The sequence below is a fragment of the Mesocricetus auratus genome, unplaced genomic scaffold, assembly GCF_017639785.1.
Source record: "Mesocricetus auratus isolate SY011 unplaced genomic scaffold, BCM_Maur_2.0 Super-Scaffold_100676, whole genome shotgun sequence".
Lineage (NCBI taxonomy): Eukaryota > Metazoa > Chordata > Mammalia > Rodentia > Cricetidae > Mesocricetus > Mesocricetus auratus.
Window position 1 is genome coordinate 91,035,186 of NW_024429266.1, and position 20,249 is coordinate 91,055,434.

The window sequence follows — 20,249 nt, forward strand, 5'->3', positions numbered from 1 at the left end:
GGATGAGCAATGACACAACAGTGACATTCTGCCCATATATAACGGGTATATAACGTGGGAGGAATCAGGCAATCAGCAGACAGCAACTTGTGATTATTGCTATGCAGAAGAATAGAGCCGGCCAAGGCCACACAGAGTGGCTTAAGGAGGTTGCCATGACATCTTAGAAGAGCGATCCAGATGCTGCAGGGTAGAGGAATCCACCAGAGGGCGCTGCAGGAGCGCAGACGCCAGAACCGAGCTCCTCTCTAGCAAACAGAGCAGATCCCAGGGAGTCAGGAACACCCTAGTGAGCTGGGGGAAGGAGGAGCAGATCTGGGAGGTCGTGAATGGGCTGGCTGCGGGTGTGCTAGGGCTTTCTGGGGAGTCGTCAGAACTTCAGGTGTTGATTGATGTGCAGAGGTTTATGTTGCGGTAACCGGAGGAAAAGGCCGCAGGGGCGGTGATGTGGAGACCGTACATGTAGACACTGCGGTTGTGAGGTTGCTGAAATAACTCAGTGTTTCTTAATTTGTTCCCGTGGCTACAACAAAATACCTTAGACTGTGTAAAATGATACAGAATGGAGATTTATGTCTCATTGTCCGATGGGTAGTCCTCTGGGGCTCCATCTTTAGGAACAGGATTGATGTCCCCAGTGTCCCTTTAAAGATAATTGAAGGATGTGTTTTTCCCCCTTCCACTATGTAATCACATAATAAAGAGGCACAGCCGATGCAGAAAGGAAGTAACCTCTTTTGAGCATCCCTCCCAGCCTTTTCCTCTCAACGGCTTGAAGGAATTCCAGGACGAAGCAAACATTTGGCTCACAGCTCCCCGATGGTGATCAGGAGGTGACAGATTCACAGCACATCTGAGCGGTCTGTAGAGAGGAGAGGGGTGGGTCAAATGGGAAGGAGAAAGGGAAACAAAGATGACTCCTACATTTCTGGCCTGAGCAACTAGAGAATGGTGCTGTCCAGTGTGGAAAAGGTGACTGCGGGGTGTAGGTAGCCAGGCAGACAGCAGGGGTGGGGGAAGAGAAGTGGGTGCCGTGTACCTCTACCGCCTTTGAGGTTAGGGACATCCTGACTCCGAGGCCTGGGAGTTAGAAGTAACCCAGGAAGTCACTGCCGTATCTTGGTAGCTGTGTTTTCTGACTGTTAAGCCTCCCCTGCTCCCAGGGATCCTTGGGGCAACAGTTTGGCTCTTCCCACCATATCAGAAATTAAGAAGCCAGGGTACTCTCTCAATGAGCGCACACGCCCACCAAAGATCGTGGGTTATCGGGCAAGGACGTCTTGATCTTGGGGTTTGCATGGTAGATGGTGCCTAAGGGGGGGAGGGACTTAACATCATAGGAGGGAAAGGCCATAGGAAGCGTCTTAAAAATCCATGGCGCAGAACCTCATGGACTGATTTATTCTTAGTCAACTACTGTTTTTGCTGTTGGTATGTGCGCACTCACGGGTGTGGGCGTGTGCAGGTTGTAATGTGCCGAGGACAACTTTCAGATGCTGGCCCTCAGCTTCCTGCTCTGCCACTGCGTAGACCAAGCTACTAGCTGGCCTTTGGTTGCACCAGACTTAGAGGTGTTTGCATGGCTGCCTCTGGCGTCTGTCTGTCTGTCTGACTGACTGACTGACTGGGTTCTGGGAATCTAAACTTAGGTTACCAGGCTTACACAGCAAGTGTGTTTATCTATTGACCTGTCTCTCCAGCCCGACTTACTCATTCTTATCGAATTTTATCTTCCTGCTGTAGCTCGTGTTGTGGTCGTTGCCTCGTTTGTCGTTGGTGCTGAGCGGGAGAACGTTCAAGTCCCCTTCCAGCCCATGGCACCCACGCCGTGTGTCGCGCACAGGTTAGGGGCTTGGGGCGAGCCAGCTCAGATTTCTTCAGAACTCTGGTGGACTCTTGCTCATCATGTTGCGGTCATTACGCTTCCAAAATCGGCTTAGCCGTTGCTTCCATCGTTTCCCACTTCGTTTTTAATTTTTTGCCTTGACTGAGTCTTGGGTGGTTGACATCACGTCATGTTCTACAGTAACCTTCTTTGCGTTTTGTTATTAAATTCAAAGTAATGATGAAGCAGTTGATGAGTTTCAGTCTTCAGAATGCACACCATTTCTTACAGAATATGAAAATCTACATTTGTTTGATATATTTTCTTTTAATAGAATATTTTTTCATTGACAATTTCATTCATGTAAACAATGTATCCTGATTATAGCCACACTCAGCTATCACCCCCCCCACTAAACATCTTTTTACCCCCTTCATGTCCTGCTCCACCTGCTGAATCCCATTGGTGCCGCCTGCTGGGCTGTTGACTGATCCGTTTGGTGTAATCTTTTGCAGGCTGTCACCACCGCTATAGTGACTTCATGAGTGTGGTGATCATGGCATGTCTAGAACACTGTTCCCTCTCACTCTTCAGTCCTCCCCACTACCCTTTCTGCAGTGCTCCCTCAGACTTTGGAGGGATGATGTAGATACTGATGTCCCATGTGGGATAAGCATTCAATAGTCACTCATTCTCTGCGCACCGACCAGTTATGAGTCTCGGCATTAACTGCTGGCCACTTCAGAGACAAGTTTCTCTGGCCCAAGTTGAGGGCAGTACTAATCTATTGTATAAACATATATTTATTTTGAAGGTGGTTTGATAACATTTCCGTTTAGTGAGATAACAGTAATAGACTCCCCCTAGGGCCTATGACCTCTTAAGTCATGGGCTTTTGACAAGGTTAACAATGTTGGACATAAATTTCCTCCTGTGATTCAGTGCCCAAATCCAAAAGCAGTCGGTTATCAGCATAAAATGCTTGTCACTATTGCACCAGAGAGCACAACTTGCCTGACACTTAATACTACAGCATGCAAGGCTCATTGCTGAGTAATAACATCGATGGCTTTTTCCCCCTAGTGGCTTGCATCATTGAACTTTCCATTGATAGGAAAGTTAGATGATGAAGTTTTCAGGTCTGTTGCAGCTTGATTTTAGGAGTTATCTTGGAAGAGAGAACCTCAGTTGAGGAATGCCTCTCCAGATTGACCAGTAGGCAAATCTGTGGAATAGTTTCTTGATTAATGGTTGATACTGGAGGTCTATTGTGGGTGGGGCCACCCCGGGCTAGGTTGTCTTGGTATAAGAAAGCAGGCTGAGCATGCCTTGGGGAGTGAGCCAGTAAGTATCACCGCTCTGCATCAGCTCCTGCCTCCAGGTTCCTGCCTTCAGTTCCTGCCCTGACTTCCTTCTCAGTGAAGGAACTGTAAGAGCAAATGAAGCTATTCCACTCCGAGTTGCTATTGGCCACGATGTTTATCACAGTCACAGAAAGCAAAGTAGGACAGGTGGCATCAAGTGTGATGGTGGTATCTGTGGTAACACCTCTGCCACAGAAGGCAGGGCTGGCCACAGAGTCTACTGAGATCAGACTAGATGTGAACCAAGTGTGACCCTGTTGCTCTTTGAGCTTTCTGACTTCTATCTGCAGAGAAAAGGCTGGTTGGCCCTCAACTCTTAGGCATGCATATACATGTGTAGTCCAGTGGCTGAGGTCAGCAGCTCACATGTAGGGTGTGATGTGACACTCTCAGGCTCTGAGGATAGCATAGCATCACTGGTAACAAATCATAGAAGAGTTTAGTGTCATTTCTGAGCTGTATAGCAAAACAATTTGTTACTGAAATGGAATAAAAGCTAATTTAAAAATAGTAGAACTGGGGTTGGGGAGATAGTTCATTCAGTGGTTAAAATTCTTGTCCTGTATGTGGGAAGACTAGAGTTTGGATCCCCAGGATCCATGTATAAAGCTAGACAGCAGTCCATCTGTAATTTCAGTACACACCCTCAATGCCAATACATACCTGTAATCCCAGTACATACCTGCAATCCCAGTATAGACCTGCAAGCCCAGCACACACCTTCAATTGAAGCCCATACCTGAAAGCCAAGCCCACACCTGCAATCCCAGAACACACCTTCAAGCCCAGCACACACCTACAATTCCAGGACACACCTGCAATCCCAACAATCAGAAGGCAGAGACAGGGGGAATCCCTAGAGCCTCAGAAGGTGCAAAAATATTATCACTATAATAAGTAATGTATAAAGTGACCAAACAAAATCTAACAAACAAAAATATCTTTTGCAATTCACAAATTTATAAAATGTGAGCAAATACTCCATGAAGTCACGGAGAATGGCAAAATTGATGTCCCCTAAGCTCTATCACATCATGTTTGCAATGACTGTTTTATTAGAAATCCATGGTTTAAATCCAAGGATATGTAATGTCAAAGAGAAGCAGAAAAACCATAATGAGGATATGTGAGCCAGACTCCTCGAGTGAACATGTGTACTTGAGTCATTGGGTATTGGGGTCTAGCTGGTACCTGGGGTTTCTCCATATAAACACATGTAAACACAACATTTACTAAATGCTAAGAGGATACACTTGTTTGAATTTTACGTGAGCTATTAAAAGTCTATAGTAAGTTCAGCAACCGTTTAGAGTGGATGACGAGGAGGAGATCAAGGAGGGGGTGGTGAACATTTTATCGTGGGTGTTGCTTAGAATCAAAAGCACCTGGTGCTAATCAAACGTGGACTGACTTTGAGTTGCTTTATTATCAACAGACCATCCAGCCCATGACTGCCTGTGTCAGGGTTGAATGCCCACACTCCCATCTTTGGTGAATTTATGCATATTAACAGTGGCTCAGCGGTGAAAGGAAAATCAATGATGCAGAGGGAGAGGGGAGAGGGAGAGGGAGAGGGGGAAAGAGAGAGGGGGGAAAGAGAGAGGGGGGAAAGAGAGAGAGAGAGAGAGAGAGAGAGAGAGAGAGAGAGAGAGAGAGAGAGAGAGAGAGAGAGCGAGAGAGAGAGATTCCAGTACTTCGCCTGTGAGCAGACAAGAGGCCACGGGGAGCGAGGGCATGGTGGAGACGCTGACTTAGGAGGTCAGAGTACAGTTCTCGGCCAGAGATGGGAAGGAGGAGTGGCTGAGAAATGCGAGCTTCATGCACAAGGGGACTCTTTCTTTGTTCCCTTTCTAGCAGTGGATCTATGTTCACAGTCTTTTCACCACAGGCAGGGTGTGAGTTCATTAAGCACTCCTTCTGACTGGCTGGCGCCACCTCTGTTTGAAACATTGATCATCTCGTCCAATGAGTTCTTTGACGGTCAGACGTGAATGACCCCAACGGAAGATTCCCGTGTTTGAATACAGGGCACGCGGCCGGCATCGCTGTCTGGGGAGGTTGCAGAGAGGGGCTCTAGTTGGAAGGAGACGGGTCATCACCCTGGGCTGTGCGTCTTGAGGCTACCCTGCTTCTGGATGGCTGTGCTTCATGCTCGCCTGGATGTGAGCCCTCAGCTGCCAAGTGCTCCCTTTGCTACGAAGCCACCCGTGCTATGCCTTCCCTGCCGTGATGGACTGTGTGCCCTCAAACTGCAAGCTATTGTAAAACTTCTCTTCAATTGCTTTCTTAAGGGTTTCTGTCCCATCAGGAAGATGAGTTCGTAAACTTACCAACTATCCTGACCCAAACAAGGGCATTCCGAGGACCTTGAAACTGAGATTAGCTATTCTTTCGAAGTAGGATGCTTAGTGAGTAATTTATCTGTGGCTTGTGAATGTTCTAGACCTCAGTCTCTCTTTCAGCCCGTCTTCCCCGGGGATGCTGCAGGCCTGGAACAGCTGGGAGGAGTGAGAGGTGGCGCCTAGCTATGGCTCTTGTTTTCTCTTTGGCGCTTGATTTTGGTGTTTTCACACTGTTCAGAGTGAGCTGCACCCAGAGGTCCTGAAGACCCGTGAAAAAGGACAACGAAAGAGCATCTCTGAGAGCGGCACTGCTAAATGCCAAGAGGCAGCCTCTCCGATGCATAATTCTGAGATATTCTGAAACACTTCCCAGTGGCTCCGCTAAGCACTCGTTGTGGAAAAGCGCACACTCCGGGTTAACCTCGTGCTGGGACTAGAGATGGCTGTGGATAGAATCTTCACCTGGATGGTGCTTGCGGCCGCCTTTTCATCTCTTCCCTTCCTTTGGTGGGTAGCCCAGCCCCATAACCGTGCATCTCTGTGAGGCTCTTGGGGTCTTCCCCACTTCCTTTCCACATCACGTGATTGACACCAGCCACTCAGATCTTGGTGTTCCTTCTTCAGCAGCTGCTTCTGCGGCTTTTTGAAAGGAGATGCTTGTGCTCCCGCAGCCCACAGCTCTCAAGCAGTCTCCTGGGCTCCAGTGTGGTCGTCCTGTAGTCTGTAGTGTAGTGGGTGGGGAGCACACCCTGCACCCTGAACTTCATGCTGTAGCGGTGGGGTTACACCCTGCACCCTGTGCTCTATGCTGTAGCAGTGGGGTTACACCCTGCACCCTGAGTTCCATGCTGTAGCAGTGGGGTTACACCCTGCACCCTGAGTTCCAAGCTGTAGCGGTGGGGTTACACCCTGCACCCTGAGTTCCAAGCTGTAGCGGTGGGGTTACACCCTGCACCCTGAGTTCCAAGCTGTAGCGGTGGGGTTACACCCTGCACCCTGAGTTCCAAGCTGTAGCGGTGGGGTTACACCCTGCACCCTGTGCTCCATGCTGTAGCGGTGGGGTTACACCCTGTACCCTGTGCTCCATGCTGTAGCGGTGGGGTTACACCCTGCACCCTGAGTTCCATGCTGTAGCGGTGGGGTTACACCCTGCACCCTGTGCTCCATGCTGTAGCGGTGGGGTTACACCCTGCACCCTGTGCTCCATGCTGTAGCGGTGGGGTTACACCCTGCACCCTGTGCTCCATGCTGTAGTGGTGGGGTTACACCCTGCACCCTGTGCTCCATGCTGTAGTAGGTGGGGTTACACCCTGCACCCTGAGTTCCATGCTATAGTGGGTGGGGACACAGGCCCACCTCAGCTCTAGAGCAGACTGCCCGGCTCTCTGTCCTCTCTCTAAACTGAACTCCCCTCCAACCCCCAACCTCAGGCTCTGGCTAATAGAGCATCCTCCCTGGCCCATTCTTCCTCCACTCTTCTTCCTCTCTTCCATTCTAGTTTCTGGGGGACCAGAAAACCCTCTGGGGTTTCCTATCCAGGTTAGGTGGCCCTTGAAAGTGATTTTTAAAGCTAATCACAATGTGTCGGAACTATTTGCATATTTTCTCACACCTCATTCTGTCTGGGCTTTGCTAGGGGTAGCTCTACCCACAGTGATTTTCTGTGTTGTGGAAGACACTCATCCACTGTAACAGGACCCCAGGCTTCAGCACAATTGACTCTATGATGGAAGTGCAGTCAGGCCATAGAACTCAGCACGTAGGCAGCACCACCTGCCAAAACGAAAACGAAGACCTAATCCATCAAAGTCCGTGTTCTGGGAAAGTCTCTAAATGTACTAACCTTGCTTTTAGGCTTCTGTAGTTCTGCGTCTGGCCAGCTGCCCTTGCTAACCCAAGTATGTCAACCCAGGGTATGGTTTCTGTGCTTAAAAGCTCGTCCTGAGAAAGGTTCGGGACAGCACTGGGATCCTGAGCACCTGGGGCAGTTGCTGGCTGAACAGTCTTCTCTGGTTGGGTGTGCCACAACCAGACAAGGGTGTGACAGGTACAGGAAGGACAGTGGCAGCAGTGTGGGGCTGACTTCTTAGCAGGGCCGATGACCTGTAAAAAAAAGTTGCATGAACAAATGACAGGATGAATTTAGACAAGTACATCCTCTCTCTCAAGGATATCTGCTGTCTAGTTCTTAATTGCCCCCACTTGTAGGCTAGTGATTCCATATTGTAACGGTTTAAATAAATTCCGATCGATAGCAACTGATGGATAATTTCCATATTTGAGGTCTTATGCTAGGAACCCAAGGGCCACTAAGGATGAATAACACACACAGCCTCAGACCTCCAAGGATTTAAAATTGACCACACCCACAGTTACCACTCAATTTTAGAGTTAGGCATGCACATAGAGTCAGGAAAACATTAAGATGTTTGTTTGGACTTTGACTTCATCTTGCTTTTGAAAGCTGCCAAAAGTTGAGAGGAAGCAGCTGTAGGTTTTTGTAACCTGTTGTGTGCCATGGGATAATGTTTTCTTATTGAATACAGGCCACCTAAGAAGTGTTACTTCTCATTCGCTTCTTGCTAAAAGTGTCTTGGAAGTACTACACAGCTGTGACTTCTCAACGTTCCAGCCTTTCTTGGTCTTGAAACATCACTAGGCACTAATTCCCTTCACTCAAGGAAAAAAATACAACCTCAAATGCAAAACATTTGGGGAAGGAGTTGCTAGCTTCCCTTAAGTCAACGAACACAAGCGGACAGGCTGTTAGCAATCTCTTAGGCGGCCATGCTGATGGGAGCAAAAGGAGACACAAACCAGTGTCCTAAACCTAAGGGACCATGGTATGAATGACTCTCAAAGCCCAAGAAAACATCAACCAGTGAGGGTGAGGAGAAACGTCTGTCTGCCTGTCTCCGGCATCGGCAGACAGGGGCGTGGTTATTGTCTAAAGGTTTTCTTTTCTTCATCTGTGGTTTCGCTTTTAAGCCAGGGTCTCTGTACTCTCTATGCAGTTAGTTCAGGCAGTCCTGGAACTTGCTACATAGACCAGGCTGGCCTCAAAGGTGTGCGCCACCACTCCTGTTTTTTTTTTTTTTTTTAATTTAAGTTTTGGATTGATTTCGAGACGATGCCTTACCTGTCCTGGAAGTCAGCGTGGTAGCCCAAACTGACCTCACACACTCCTGATACGATTCATGTAAGCCCCTCCTCCGAGGGCCTCTAACTGCCAGGTTCCGGCCACAGAACCGCCCTAACTGCTGGACCCTGCCCCCACCATACAGAGCAGAAAACTCAATCTCTGGACGTGAAATCCCACGCATCTCTACCCTGGAAAGCCCCGCCCTGAACAGCTCCACGCCCTTCCCAGGAAACTCTATAAGCTCTGTATCCTGTTCAGTTCCCTGATGTCCTATTTTCCCCCTCCCATTAAATCGCTCCTGTGAGGTTTGTTGTGTAGTGTGACTTTGTGGTAACCCTTGGCTCCCAGCTATGGGAGACCTTTCCATCCAAGCTGGGAATGCTTACAATTCTTGTCCCACAATCCACTGCTAAGATTACAGGTGTACATAGCTCCCGCCTTACTATTATTTTTTGTCTTAATACTTCTTAGTCCTTGGTACAAGAGACTGCATGTGTTCTTTCTCGTTTGTGTCGTTTGGTAATCACCAGATCACCAGCTTCCCCTGCATCTACCAGCTTAGGAGGTTTGCAGCCAGACTTTTAGGGGACTCAACTTTGGGGCTGTAAGGCCCCAAACTGCAGTGTGGTTTTTAATTTTTAGTGCCTCCATGTGTTTGTTTTATGTTTAATACCCAGAATATTTAGCTGCTCTTAGAGGAATAGGAAGCAGTATGTCCACTTGGTGTGTCTTTGCCTCCAGTGATGCTTGAAGTACAGGCGACAGAACAAACCGTTTGGGTTGTTCTCACATCTCCTAAAAATGAGACAAGTTAAGCAAGAGGAAAAGGCTCTAGGACAGAGGCTTCAATTGAGATTATTGGCCTTACCCATCTTCTTTAAATACAGGTGGAATTAACAGAGACAGTGAACACTATCCTTGCTAATATTTCATGTTCATGTGTAATTATATGTATTATGACAAAGAAATGAAAATGGAACATTTGTTAACTAGGAAATTACAGCGTTCTTATCAAGACGGTGAGAACACTGGATAAAATGTGATGGGGAAAGTTGAGTGTGAGATTGTCTTGAATGCTTTCGGTGAGTTATTAGTAAGCTTACCAATGTATACAAAGGCGACCCCTCTCTATTATTAAGGAGCTGAATAACTCTGTTCCAGTGTGTGATAAGGTGGGGCCTCTGCTGGCCATCACATAGTGGCCTATGGTCACTTTAACTGAAATCCTGTTGGGGTGTAGGAAGAGATTTGTCACAGTGGAACAGTATCTGATGTTCAAATAATGTAGGCTGATTTTGAAGTTGTATTAGAAAATGGAAAATGTTACAGAGATGCAGAGTCTAAATAAATCAGAGCGGCCGACAGTGGGGCCATCTCAGAGTTACAGGGAGGTACCTGCGTTTTCATTTCCTGTGAAATGACGTGAAGGGCGACCCAGAGGCAGGGAAACAATACTGCCGGATTCAATGCAATGGTGACAAAATGTTCAGAAGCTGATTTGGACTGCCTGCTGCCTTAAGCCATACGCCGGGAGATGAAATCACGCTTTCCATTACAGATAAATACATTATTAAAACCTGTGCCATTACTGAGAAAGAAAACCACATTTGACTGTAAAGCTTAATATGTAAAAGAAATGGGTTGTCTTTAAAATAGATACATTCTAACATACTTACTCAACGGGAGGTGCACAGTGATTTATCATTTTCACACAGTAAATCAATTGAAATGCTCTCTTCACTTTTTGGAACAGTACCATAGGCCCTCTGGGAAGAAATAATGAGAACATACAGAATATGAAAAACATTAATGTGATTATTAAGATTTCCTTAAGTGGTACAAGTGCTAGTGTTGATGACCAATGACAGAGAGACGGCCCCTAGATGAGCAGGAGAAAAATGAAGGACAGATGGGTGGCTGGAAAGTGCTTCCTGCTTCCGTACGGGTTTAATTTCAAAGAACTAAGAACCCGAAGAAGGGTCAAGGCTCAGAATTTTTTCATCCTCTGTTTGCTAGCATAAAATATTGTCCCTGTAAAATTGTATCACCAAGACTTTGGGGTCTTCAGATTAGTTGGACTTTCCCTAGTGCTTGGTGTGTGCAATACTCTACCACCTGGATTTGGGGAAATTGCCAAGAGAAATGTGGTACCATGTGACTACAGCCGTCTGCTTGCTTCACGATAATCCAGCGTCAAAGCCAACCAGTACTGGGCTCTAAAGATGGTTTTATACTCCATTCTTGTAAAGCGCTCTTGTGACTGACATAACACTGAGTTACAGTGAGGGGGAAGACACGCCTCCCATGGGCACCGTGCAGTGCGGCAAAGGGCTTGCATTCCTCGCCTCTTGTTCCATGACTCCAACAGTTAACATACTTACCATGCTATTCTTTGCTGCAACTTTGGGTAGTGAAACACAATCCACCAAACTCAGGACATCCACATGGAGTTTATTGGGAAAGGGAGCAAAGAGGGGGAGTAGGTGTTAACCCTTCGGGAGTGGAAATGGAGAGAACATGCCAGAGGCGCCTGCTTAAAAAGGGGAAGGGCACAGTTTAGAGCCAGGTTCAGCAGTTGGTGCCATTGAACCTGGAGTCATGGAGCTGCCTTTGGCCCAGCTCTGCATGCAGAGTCTTTATGTAGCCACTTAATGCATGCTTGACATATATAGCCATGCAACCTTTGACAGCCTTTGAGCTGTTAAAGATAGATCCAGGAGAGTGGGGATGTCACCCAGAGAAGAGCTATCTGGGGCAGGGAGAGAACCCGAGGATTAGAGAGGCCCTGTGACCAGGAAAGTTTCCCTAAGGAGAAGGCACAGGTCCAGGAGAGGGCTGGCACAGAGTGACAGTGACAGCGGGTACTGAGGAGAAGCTGCCAGGGTGGGAGAAGGAGAGGAGTCGGGAGAAGGAACAGGGCCAGGTTGCCCAGGACCTGGAGAGAGGGAGAAACCAGGATATCTACACCATTTCCAACAGTTTCTGATGATTGGAAATCTGGGAGGTTCTCAGAAGGGCTTCTGGTGTGTCCTCACAAGGATGCAGTCATACTTTCATCTGGGCTGGAATCACAGGATAGATCAACTGTGGAGGTTCCAGATTGTTCCTAATGCCAGATACAGGTACTCGAGAGTCAGAGTCCCTTACCTCTTAGAACTCTCCATAGGTGACACGTGCATTCTTGTGGCGTGACTGTTGTGGGATTCAGCTTGACCTGACTGCACCCATTTCAGTTTGTGATTGTTATTTTGCCTGCCAGGTGACCCTGGCGATCCAAGTCCCACAGGATAAACAGAAACATTAAGATAGTCTGCTATGACTGTTCTATGTCGGCTGGTTGTAACTGGTTTTGTTAATGGAAATTAGGGTGAGTCTCATTTGAGTCACCATATGGTACTGGGGAAACTGGGGTACCTCTCATGGTTCTTAGTCTCATTAAGAAAAGGACACAAGATTCAAGGGAAATTTTATTTGTGAAATAGGAAAAATTAATAAAAGTCTAAAAACTTAGACTTCAAAGCCCATATAGGAAAAAGAAAACTTTCAAGCTCCTCTGAGCTCTCAATGGCAGCCTGACAGATAAGGCTAAACAAAAGACTGGGTATGTAATCAGAGGCCTGAGACCAGATAACACACCCCATCTGTGTCAACATTTCTCTGTCCTAAAGAAGACCAGATAGCTACCAACTCATGGTTGTAAAAATTCCTGGCCCAGGAGATAATTAACAAACTTATTTCCCCTACATTATCCTGCTTAACTGCAGTTATTGCTTTATCCTATGCAACCATGGAAGCTTCATAATCTTGAAACTTTCAGGCTTTTGAACTTTCCTTTTAACCCCCCCTTAGTTGTATGCCATATTCTGCTTTCTCCTGAGTGTGTGTGTGTGTGGGGTTCTTGCAGCAGCTTGCTAATAAAGAAAACTTTATGTTTGCATTTGGTGAGTTGCCTCCTTGGTGGTGGTCTTTTTGGGGTCCCACGAACTGGGTATAATAATTAACATTTAAAAGAATAAGATGGGGTTGGAAAGTTGGCTCAGTGATTAAGACCACTGACTGCTCTTCCAGAGGAACACCCATGTGGAGGCATGCAGTTGTCCGCAAGCCCAGTCTCAAGGGAACTGACATCCCCTTTGAACCCTTTTCTGATGTCATGTACCTGGTGCACAGACACACATGCCTGAAATGTACTCATACACATAAAATTAAATCTAAAAACATAAATAGAAAAGGAAAACTTCATGACAGGTAAGCTTAAATCTCAGGAGCTGCCAAGAAGAGAAGAATAAAGAAGATAAGGGGGGAAAAACATGCAGTTTGAATTCAGTTACCGTGGTGGTCAACCACATGGTAGTAGACAGCCTCAAGTTGGGAATGGGGGTTATTAGGGAAAGAGTAAGGAAGCCCAAAGCACTAGAAAAAAACACACATAGCACCTGAAAGAAAGAGAGGGGAGGAAACACGAAATAGTTCTACCTAAGCATGGCAACTCACAAAGCAGACTGCTGAAGAGGACCAAACCCAGTCAACCTTTGACCCCTCCTGCACCCAAGACATGGCAGCTGGTTCAGAGGAGTGACATCCAGATTCTTCCTCCGTTGTCAAGTGACTGTTAACAGCTTCATCCCCATCATAATAGATCTAGTTATCAGTTATACCATTGTGCTTATTTTATTGCCAGGACTGTGGGTGAGTCACCATAGCTTCTGTTTCATTGATGCCTTATGTCTGGATGCCACCTAAGACTTAACTCTGTCTGTAATCCTTCATACTTGCACTCTGTGATGTTCTGGACCTGTTTGCTTCTTTCTCCAGTCTCTCCACACCGTCTGCTTTTGGTAGCTGATTTTTTTTTCTGTGCCTTGTTTTCATGAAAACACCGGGCTTCTTCCAAAATGGCCGTCAGCCTACCAAGAGATGTCTCACCACGATAGCAGGCTTCCTTTTAGTCTACCAACCAGCTCCAAAGTCATTATATGGAGACTTGTTATTAGTTCCAAGTGCCCGGTGATATCTTAGCTCTTATTTCAATCGGTTTCTCTTTATGTACAGTTTGCCTCTGGGCTTTTTACCTTTCTGTGTTGCCCTACTTTTGATGCTTCTCCATGTCTGGCTGGCAGATGCCTGGCTTCTGGCCCGGGGCATGTCCCTCTCTTTCCCCCTCCTTCTCTCTTGTTCTTCTTTTGCCTAGGGTTCTCCTCCTACTTATTTTCCCTGCCCACCAGCACTGCCTATTCCTCTCCTGTCTAGCTATTGGTCATTCAACTTTTTATTAGACCAATCAGGTGCCTTAGGCAGGCAAGGTGAAACAGCAACACAACTTTTTGTAATTAAACAAATGCAGCACAAACAGACAAATGTAACACATCTTCACATTGTCAACAAAGGCAGCAGAAACAAATGCAACACACCTTTCACAGTTAAAGTGATATTCTACCACACACCACCATTTCCAAAAGTCTTGGACGTGAGAAACCGTTGCTTTTGCTCTACTGACACAAGACATAGAAAGGACTGCGGTACAACGTGGGAATGATGACACCAGCTTGTGAATATTGGGGGCAGGGGACCCGTGGGGGGCCTTAGAAGCTGGCTCCCAAGTGTTTAGAGAGGATTTGTATTCTTTCCAACTTTGTGACATGTTACCTGGGGAAATGAATGTGACTGAGGGAAGACTTATTTTGCCTTGTGTTTCATGGGTTTAAGACTGTGGTCTTTGGTCCCATCACCGTGGGCCTGTGACAAGGGACAACTGTATGATAAGCAGTATGACAGAGCAAAGCTGTGTCTCCCATGGCAGCTAGCAGACGATGAGAAGGGACACCAAGGGGGAAAGGGCCAGGAACCAAATGTGTCCTTTATGACGTCTTCCAACGAGGCGCCAGAGTCCTGTGAAATAATGAATGGGATGATCCAGTTAGGACTCTCACGTGATGGGTAATGGTCAGTCAACTTGACTGAACTGAGAATCATTCACGATAGGGCTCGAGCCCAGGACAAATTGGTTGAGGTGTCTATTTAAGATATTTCAGTGGATCCAGCCTCCAGGTTCTCTGAGCATCCCTTGGTTCCTGTTATAGAGTCCTTCTGACTGGCATACCCCTCCCCCACCTCAAACTTTTCCAGCAGAGGGGCTGGATTGCCCTTCCCCCAGCTGTCCTCCCTTATGTAACCTGGCCTGTTTTGTTTAAACCTTTACTCTTCTGGTTCTCTTCCCCTCTCCTTACATGGCCCAGCTCAGGGTCATGTCAACTCTGGACTCTCCCAGATGTCCCTGCCTCTGGCTGTGCTTTCCCTTTTATCCATAATAAACCTTCTCCTGCACCATGCCTTCCTTTTTAATTTATTTTTCTCATTCATATGGTACCAAAACCTGGGATTGACATACATGAGCTCCCTTTCAAGGGTCTAGGCCTGTCTGAACCAAGCTGCTGATTTGACTTTCCTAAGATTTGTACAGAGAGGTCATTTATTTCTGCTGGTACTGGCCACCCATTAAATTTGGCCCTAAATTCTGCACTCTGCCTTCTCAGCTACTCCTCCGCCGTGCTTTAGTTTCCTTGTCTATGCCACAAGCGTCTTTCTGGCTCTGAGAGCCTTCTAAACCTTCCCAAGGCATCCACCTGGGTACTCACAAATCTCAGGTCTGGCCTGCTACACTCATGTGGGTATCTCTACCAAACACATTTACCCTCCCCCTTTCCCACGCTCTCTCATCTCTCTCTACTGGATAAGTCACCCTGGTCTGCCTGCTTTGTCTGCTAGTGCTGCAAAAGCCACAGTGGTGTGCCAGGAAGCTACTCTCACCCCAGTGGGCTCCAGTCACGAGGACAAGGGATACCCTTCCTCTGACTTGGAAGATTTTGACAAGCTTTCCATTCTGCTTGGGGTTGCCCAGGAAGGAAATTCTTGTCACAAAGACACTTTATCCACCTCAGATCAGCAACTTTCTCTCGCCTCCCCTGAGGGGACTACAGTCCCACCTAGAATCTACTACACTGCCTCTCAGCTCATGCCTGCAGTCCTACAACTTCTGCCCCGTGCTGCCTTCCTAAGGCTTCCTCTACCCCAAAGAGCTGCCCACTCTGACTCTTTAAGCCCTCCGAGGCTCCCCCACTCTCGTGTGGATCTCCTTCTTCAGCTTCTCTAACCCTGAGCCCGTATGGGATACTATAATGGCTTGGCCTCAGCACAGATCAATAGCCAACAATTGGCATTTTCCATTTCCAAATTCTCTCACATGATAACAACTTCTGCCACTGCACAAATGATCCCCAGATCTCTCATATATAAACTTGTTCTGCTCTGAGCTTCTGAAAGTCTCGAAGATTCTACTTGACACTCTCAAACTTTTATCTCTGCTCTCTATGCTCTGCTCTCAAAAAAATCCCTTAAGACTATACTGTAAACTCTCTCAGGATTTGTAAGTTCATTGGATATGGTTTTAAAAAATCTATAAAGTCTGTGCTTTAAACATAACAAAAGGCTTATAATTAAAACTCTGGACATGGATAATCTTAATTTGCTATACCTTGCTATATATGTGATTGCACTCTTGTTTAGAATATACTGTATATGTAGCTTGGATTCAACTCTTGTTTAAAAAAAACAGATCTACAAAAAAATGAGATATTTTAAATAACAACCGCATGGTTGACAGCCATCTTTGCTAGGGTTAAAGGGTCCATGCCACGTGACTTCACCATCTTAAGATGACCACACAGTATAAACCAGCTGAGGCGGTGCCTATAAAACTTCTTAGTCCTACTGAGTTCTCCAGCTGTCATTATATCTCCTTTTCAGACTAAAAGCAAGCCTCCAAATATTTTTGGATTGTTTTTGATTTTTGTGTAGGTGATAAAATTTAAGGTCATAAAGGTCTACTCAGATTAGCAAAAACTGACTGAGAGATTGGCACCTGACTACTTATGTCTTTGCTAACTGTTTAACACCAGGCTTCTAAAGGATTTGGATAAGTAACAACATGTGTTTGATAAATATGGTATATTTGACAATAAGGTGTATAAATTCCAAAGGTCTATGCAGGGTCACAGTAATATATGTCTGGCTTCTTTGTCTTTGTTCACTCGGTTAAACTTTAGTTACTTGGCTAAACTAAGCCATACAATAATGATAATAAAAAAAACTAACATTCTGTCATGGTGCACTATAAAAGAATCAGGACAGTGGGGTTCTTTATCTGTGGGCTGCATTTATGGTTTGAAGTTTTATTTTGATGCTAAAGGGCCTTGAATGAAAATTTCAACTCCAAGTTCTAAGTATTAAACTTAACAGGGGTAAAGCTGTAAAACTCTACTCTTATGAAAGCTGCCAACTTAAACCATTAGAGAGAATCAAGACATACGAGTTAATGTATTTTCAAGATCACACCTCAACTCAGGTATACTTAATAGATGGCCCTCAAGCTCTTCCAAGATCTGCTGAACACAGCACTTAAAACATTTAATGAAAAAGCTTCCCACAATGGGCAGAACGCTCCTGGTGGGGACCCTGTGTTCTCCAAACAAGATAGATTGGGCACAGTGACGCCACCTGAATTATGGCAACACTAACCACTGCACAAAGTTGTCCCATGCCTCACCTGCTGCCATGGCTCTGCCAAAACTGTGAACACTTTTGGGTTGTCCTGTGTGCCAGCGAAAGGCCAACCACTGCTCCCAACAATGTCATGGAGATCAAGGGAGCCCAGGGCAACTGTGTAGATAGTGCGTACGTCTTTGTCATTTTAATTGCTATGGAGGCCATTTAGATTTTTCCTCCTGCTATCATCTAATCCTTGTCAGATCTCTGATGATATTGACTGACTAACGGTAGCTTTGGCAGCATTGAGTATGCCAGCTCCTCCTCCAAGGCCTCAGTTGCCTTCTCCTCAGATGTAAAAACCATGCCTCACCGTCCTAGAGCTCCTGGTTCTCCAGCTAAGAATGACAGACAGACAGTTTGTCTTGTACCAGACACTGCAAGAGGACACACTCACAGATGCTTTTAACCCAGAATCATTTTTGGGTCCCCCCCCTTTTACAGTAACTCAGAGGTGTGAGTCATAGTGGATTCCAGGACAGGTGACAAACAGTGGTAATCCTAATACAGCTAAAACTTTTATCTCTTTTTGTGAACTTAAAAAAAATTCTTGTAAGCTTCGGGATGTCAACTTGGATCCATGTCTCACAGGTCATACAGACTCCAGATAAGTACTCCTGTCAACCAAAAGCCTGTTTCCTCATCTGAAGCCTATTCCTGAGGGTGGGATCTCTCCCCCTCTCTCTGGTCTTGGAACTCCCCTCCCCCAAATACCAGGACCATGGACCTGAAAATCTCAAATGTACACCCAAGACAAAAATTTTCCCCTAAACTCCTTAACTTTACCTCCTGTCCCTTATGTATAACTGTTCCAGCAGACTTGCAGTCAACCAAAGACTGCAAACTGCTCCAAAGCCACCATCCCCACATGCTTCTGACAGAATCTCCAACAAACCTGAGCCTCTGCTCCGAAGCGGCGAGCCCCATGTGGTCCAGCCTCATGAACTGCTCAAATGTGGTCTGCGCTTCCCTAGCTCCAGATGGTCCCTCAGATCCTGGACAGCGAGTGAAGCAGCCTGCTCTTCCTGGCTTTGGCCAGCATTCCAGCTTTCTTGGGTCCCCAACAAAGACACCCCCATATCAACAGGAAGTAGTCATAGAAAAGATTACATCACCACTTCTCCTTTATTATCAATAGAAAGGCTGGCTGGGATCTTAGGTATCAAGCCAGGGGCAAATGGCTAACTGAGGTGCCTATTTAAAATATCAAAGTGGACCCAGCTGCCAGATTCACAGCATCTCTCAGCCCCTGCCTATTACAGCATACCCCAACCCCTACCCTAAACTTTTCTAGCCCAGGGGCTGGGTTGCCCTCACCCAGCTGGCCTCTCCTGTATCATCCAACCATTTTGGTTACCTGGTACTTTCTCGTACTCTCTTTTGGGCCTACTGGCTGCTGCACCTGGTTCCCCCTCTCTCCTCTCTCCCTTCTCAAATGGCTTGGAGTCATGTTCACTGTGAACTCTCCCAGATGTCCTGGTCTCTGGCTATGCTCTTCCTTTTATCTACAATAAACCTTCTCCTCCACCTAACCTAGCTGCAGTCACGTCCTTCCTTTTTTTTAAATTTATTTTTTATTTTTTTCATTCAGCCTAGAAGACTGACGGAGAACACCAATGGGCATGTCCTATGAGCATTTTAAAAGAGGGTTAACTGAAGCAGAAGGACTACTCAGAACACCGTGCCACAGCTGGGAGTCCAGCCAGAATAGGCGAGGATGAAGGGGACAGCAACAGAGGGTGACACTCCCTCTTTCTCTAACCTGCTAAGATCATCTCAGGAGACATAATTATGTCCCTCCCCTCAGTTGATTACTGAGAGAGACAAGGGATCCCAATTCAAATTCCCCAGGAGGCTCATGCCGGGCAAGGGAAAGGTTGGGACTTTGATGGCAGAAAGAATTTGTCTCTGGAAAAGAGATTTCACAAGTGCTGCCAGCTTGACAGATCACCTCACAGGGGAGACTGGAGTGGAGACCATGATGGTCGGCCATGGGCAGGACCACAGCTGATTGACAGGCACTGAGTTACAGGTAGCTTTTGTTCTGTTTGAAACTAAAACCCACATCAAGACACTGAATTGGACACTGGAGTCACAGTCACTTTATGAGTCCCTCACCCCAGTGTGATCACATCGAATAAGTCTCCTTTCTGGGCTTGTCACTGGTATTTGTCACTTTAATAGACTTTAATCAGTCTATTGAGGATGGGTGATGATGGTGCCCAGCTTGTTAGGGTTGCCAGCAACAACTCCAGCAACAAACTGGACTGTTTTGCCTGGATGGACAGAGTTCTTTGAGCTCCTAAGTAAAATAGTAAGTCTTCTTAGCTTCAGCTGCCTCTGTCATGTGTTTTGGTCTGAGTAGAGACAAAAGTGACCCAATCGATCCCCGGAAGCCACATCTGGGCAGCACACTGTGGCTTTGGCTAGCAAGCATTAACACCTGTATTTTGGAGACATTTCCTATCTATGGTATAACAGCCTACATCTTGGGTTCAAACACCCTTCCTTTAAAGGTCGCCATTGGTTATCTGGGAAGAATGCAAGGCTCTTCCATAGAAAGTGTGTCAAGTACACTAGGCAGTAACAGTTCAGTTGTCGCCACACTTTCTATGGGTACCAGCATCTAAATTTAAATTTAAAAGCACACACGGTCTACTCTATAGCTTTGAGAAAGGTATAATGAAGTACAAAGAAAGGGTATGCTGTCACAGAATGTTAGATTGTTGCCCATTCTATGCATCTAGGATTAAAATTTTAAAACCTTGAAAGGAGAAAGATGGAAAACAAGAGACCTTTCAGCTTTCTTATTTCCCAGCTTGAATAATTTAATTGGATTTTATAATATCAGAAGGAATCAATGCTTGCTTTTAGCTTTTCTATTCTGGGTGAAAGGTAAGTCACTTTGAATATTCCTGGTAGTAAATTGCCACATAGAGACGTAACCATTAAAAATCACCACACATACTTAATGG

General features: G+C 46.3%; 1 long non-coding RNA gene across 1 annotated transcript; it reads right to left on the bottom strand.

Annotated features, from left to right (window-relative positions):
- Positions 1 to 338: 338 nt before the first annotated feature.
- On the bottom strand, positions 339 to 8,742 carry LOC121136758. The gene is made up of 3 exons (XR_005873874.1): positions 8,671 to 8,742; positions 7,375 to 7,634; positions 339 to 862 (listed from the first exon to the last, which is right to left on the bottom strand). It is a non-coding gene; the product is annotated as an uncharacterized LOC121136758 (long non-coding RNA).
- Positions 8,743 to 20,249: the final 11,507 nt, after the last annotated feature.